The sequence below is a fragment of the Arvicola amphibius genome, chromosome 1 (assembly GCF_903992535.2).
Source record: "Arvicola amphibius chromosome 1, mArvAmp1.2, whole genome shotgun sequence".
In the NCBI taxonomy this organism is placed as follows: Eukaryota; Metazoa; Chordata; class Mammalia; order Rodentia; family Cricetidae; genus Arvicola; species Arvicola amphibius.
In genome coordinates, this window is record NC_052047.1 from 4313501 (window position 1) to 4318374 (window position 4874).

Here is a 4874-nt window from a genome sequence, read left to right on the forward strand (position 1 = left end):
ACATGTAACTAGTGGTTAAAAGGACCGCCCGTGATAGCCAGGCTGCCCTAGTTAAGCTTGAGCACTTGGGTCGTTGTTGAGCTAATGCCCAGAAACACAAGCAGGCACAGTGGGAGATCAAGGGCAGCGCATTCCCCAAAGATTTTATATTGTGTGTATGCATTAGTCTTTGTGTGTGCATGTCCGTGCGTGCACATGTGTGCACAAGTGCACATGCACATATGTGTAGGTGCTTGTGGCACCTAGAAGTTGGTATCAGAAGTGTTCCTCTCTCACTCTCCACCTTGTTTTTGAGACAAGCTCTCTGTCTGAACTTGACTGACTCACAAGCCCCAAGGATCCCCCTACAAACACCTTCCTAGCACTGGAGAGATAAACACACAACACACACTGTCAATTCTAAATTTTTATGTGAGTGCCGAACGTCCAAACTCCGTTATCATGCTTGCAAGACAAGCACTTTCCCAAATGAGCTATTTCTTCAACCATGCCAAAGACTGTTTGGGATTGTGTTTTGGTTTGAATATGAAAATTCCTCTTTTCCCATAAGCAGAGATCATCTAGCCCCTAGCTGGTGTCACTGTCTTGGGAGGCTGTGAGACCACTGAGATTTGGGACTAGCTGACAGAAGTGCCGGTGGAAGTGGGCCTTGAGAGCTGTTCCCGCTTCCAGTTCTGGTCAGTTTTCTCCACCACGGGGTCCTCTGTCACGAGCTCAGCTATATGCTCGCACTTGTAAGAACAGGATAACAAGTTCCTATCGCTGACACTTCCCAGATGTGCTGGACTGAGCCCTTCTGATGCTGTGAGTCCAGACATAAGCCCTTCGTCCCTGTAAACTGTTTCTGTCGGATTGCCACAGCACTGAGATAAGTAATACAGAGTCATACTTTTAGGGTGAGTAACTTTTAAATTAGAACCCCTGACATCAAATAAACTAAATAATTGCTTTTGAGTGTCCTAGATTCACTGATGGGGAAGGAAAGGAAGTTTGGTGTCATGGAAATGTTATGGAAATGACACCAAACTTTAGCTGTTTTTGTCTTTTCTCTTTGTGACCTGACAACTTAAAAGAATTGCTTATATAAAGTACTTGGTGGGAAACCCAGTAAACAGGTAAATTATAGAAAAAAAATCAGCTGTGATGACAATTATTATGATAATTGCCCTCCTCGGCTCAGCACTGAGCCATTTGACCCTTGTGAACCTCAGGATCTCTGCTGACAACAGAGGCATATAATAATGCCTTCATGACTATTTCACGGAGCTACCATGGGGGTCAGTAAGTACATTAGTAGGTGTATTACTGTTGACATTTAATGTTTTTATCCTACAGAATAGGCAATTGTACAAAAATGCCCAAGAGTCCAGCGCTGACATGGTTCACAAGTCAGATGCCGCCTTGTGAGAACTTACCGTAAATATCTTCATTGATGGTGCTGTGCAAGAGCTTACCATAAATATCTGTATTGATGGCTTTGTGTGCCTTCCCCTGTTGCCCTGGTTCTCCTGCCACCCTGTGCCATCCCAGTGGGACCAGAGCTCACTGCTGCTCTCACATAGAGCTCTGCCACAGCAGCCTGGATGAGGAGGTGGGTATCGACATCTAACTCATAAACACAGGGCGTGTTTAGAAGGGACTATCAAAGAATATACTTTGCAAGTAAAATACCTTTTGGTTTTGTTTTGGCTTTGGGGGAAGGTTGCTTTGGTTTGTATTTTTAGCTTTCCTGAGGCAATCACTTTTTGTGGATTAGCTTGTTTCATTCTTATAATTCTATAGTAAGATAGTTCCTCTTTTCTTGTTTTTTCCAATGAGGAAACAGGTAGGGGATATTTAAGTGTCTTGCCCAGGCAGGACCTGACCTCGTTAGTAGTGGAATTAAGATTCAAACCTAGCAAAATGGATTAGAAATCATACTGTGTTTTTTGGCTGCGTCTCAAGAAACCTAGGGAGTGCACGTCCACTGGCACCCAGTGACAAACGGCCCTTTGCTGGGGCTTCGGCCCATTCCCTGCTGCCACCCTGGCCCTCCTCTTTCCTGCTGCCACCTTGGTCCTCCTCTTCCCTGCTGCCACCTTGGTCCTCCTCTTCCCTGCTGCCACCTTGGTCCTCCTCTTCCCTGATCCTGCCTTGTCCTCCTCTTCCCTGCTCCCACCCTGGTCCTCCTCTTCCCTGCTCCCACCTTGGCCCTCCTCTTCCCTCCTGCCACCTTGGCCCTCCTCTTCCCTGCTCCCACCTTGGTCCTCCTCTTCCCTGCTCCCACCCTGGCCCTCCTCTTCCCTGCTGCCACCTTGGCCCTCCTCTTTCCTGCTCCCACCCTGGCCCTCCTCTTCCCTGCTGCCACCTTGGCCCTCCTCTTCCCTGCTCCCACCTTTGTCTTCCTCTTCCCTTGATGGAGGAGAGTCATCTGTCTATGTGCTACTTTCATTGCTTAATAAAGAAACTGCCTTGGCCCTTTGATAGGACAGAAAATTAGGTAGGCAGAGTAAACAGAACAGAATGCTGGGAAGAAGGGAATGAGGCAGATGCCTCAGGCAGACGCCATGCCTCTCCTCTCTGAGACAGACGCAGGTTAAGATCTCTCCTGGTAAGCCACCCCTTGTGGTGCTGCACAGATTGCTAAATATGGGTTAAAGCAAGATATGAGAATTAGCCAATAAGAGGCTGAAACTAATGGGCCAGGCAGTGTTTAAGAGAATACAATTTGTGTTTTATTATTTCGGATGTAAAGCTAGCCGTGTGGAAGCCGGGCAGAAATGCAGCCCACCGCTCCTTCTACATTCCCTGATCCTGCCTTGTCCTCCTCTTCCCTGCTCCCCCTTGGTCCTCCTCTTCCCTGCTCCCACCTTGGCCCTCCTCTTCCCTGCTCCCACTTTGGTCCTCCTCTTTCACCTGATCTTTCCAAATACTTTGAATATAGTAACTTTCTATGTTGCCTTAGTTCTCCCTCCTTAATTACAGCAGTCGGTAGAAGCTCCAACTGGAGCTCTCTCCGTAAATGTTCCTATCAATGATTAACCACAAGTATAATTATCAATAATGGAAAATGAGTATGTGTTCATTAATATCCTGGACTAACTGGAAAATATAAGTTTTGTCAATGGCAGTTGATTGAGATTGAGCCAAACTGGGACTCAATAAAAATGGTGTCTTCAAATGAAGTATAAAGGCAGTGTCTTGCCTGTGCATCTGTTTGCTTGTTTGTTTTTCCCCCAAATAGAGGGAAGTCAGTAGGGTTGAGACTAGGAGCCTAATATTCCCTTCACGGATACATTGCCACCATGCTAACTCTTGTACTAGGCCCTGCCACTTCAAGACCCTACTATCTCCCAAGAGCATCAATCACATGGTCTTTGGAGGGCATTTAAGATGAAAACAACTGGAACAGAGATGGTTCAGTGGGGGAAAGGTGCTTGTTGTGCAAACCCTGAAATCTGAGTTCAGTCCCTAGAATCCACAAAAAGGTTGGGGTAGAGAAAAGGCCCCCAGACTTGTCTTCTGATCCCCCACCATATGCATACTCATAAACACACATACACAGACATTAATAAATAATAAATTAAAAATTTTGAAGGTCCAAACTATACATTTGCCAAGAACACAGCTCCGTATGGAGTAGGCAGGCTTTGGGATGAGGAAATGATTGGTGTTATCTAGGAACTTGCTCACATCAAACAAATGAGAAATCACATACTGGGTGAAATAGGATCTTGCTGCCAAAAAGGAATTTAAGATATGGATAAGAAAAAGCTAAGAAGAAAATTGAGAAAAGGAACTGAAATTGGAGACAAACATGTGAATATGTACACATGTGTATTTATAGATAGGTAGATATAGATATAGACATAGATATATGCATGTATGTATATCATATATACAAATAGAAACAGTGGTTTGTGTACATATATGCGGATATATATATGCATATATGTGTAGATAATAATGTACCTTCCCTCTGGTAACTAAGAAAGCCTATATATGGTGGCATCCTCTGAGGGATGTGTACACCAAACACCTGCATCCCAGTGCTCCAGTAAGAAGCAGATGTCCCCAGAGTAAGTTGACCCCATGTATATAACAAATAAAACTCAAAGTGAGGCTAGAGTGACTTTTTATATCAGACAGAATTGTAAGCAGAGTGACAGGGACAGACGGAGGAGCCATCGGGGTCAGCATGAAGGTTTCCCATGGACCAGCCTGAGAACAATTAAGGATTAAGGTCAGCAATGGCAGTAACTAATTAAAACACACAATAAAAGAACAGTCTACAAAGAGGAGAAAAGAAATAAATAAATGGAGAAGAGGGGGACGTTTTCATACTGATGAATAACTAATTAATATAAAAAAAAAACAAAAAACAAAAACCAGGAAAGAGAAAACAAGCTATGCAAGCTGTTCCCAGGAGACCAATCAAGACAGAAACTGGCCACTGACGCCCAAGTCGGTGAGCAAAGACTGGGTCCCAAATACACACAAAGCGCACAAAGAGAAAACACTGAGCAAGAGGTTGCGAGCAGAGAGCAGGAGCTTGAGGGTGGAGCACAGGCAGGAGGCAGGGGACTAACTTTTCATCCACCCCACGACAAAATGCCTGAGATGTACATACAGAATGGGGGGTTTGTCCTGCCTCAGGCCCTGGGTTCAGCTTTTGTAATCCGAGGTCATCTGGCTTCACTGGGCCTGACACAAACCTAAGCTACAGCAAAAGCACATGTAAGCCAGTGATTCATGGTACCCTGGAACAATAAGCATTAGAGAGGAAGGGGCCCAGGACAGGATAGACCCTTGGAAGTCACACCCCACAATGACCTTCCTCCTCCAGCCAGGCCTTGCTTCCTCAAAGCCCATTCAGTAGAAAACTCCTCAATGAG

The 4874-nt window shown here is 45.3% G+C and overlaps 1 non-coding gene across 1 annotated transcript; it reads right to left on the reverse strand.

Annotated features, from left to right (window-relative positions):
* Window positions 1-130, reverse strand: LOC119806118. The gene has a single exon (XR_005284148.1). It is a non-coding gene; the product is annotated as a small nucleolar RNA SNORA76 (small nucleolar RNA).
* Between the last annotated feature and the right edge of the window lie 4744 nt (window positions 131-4874).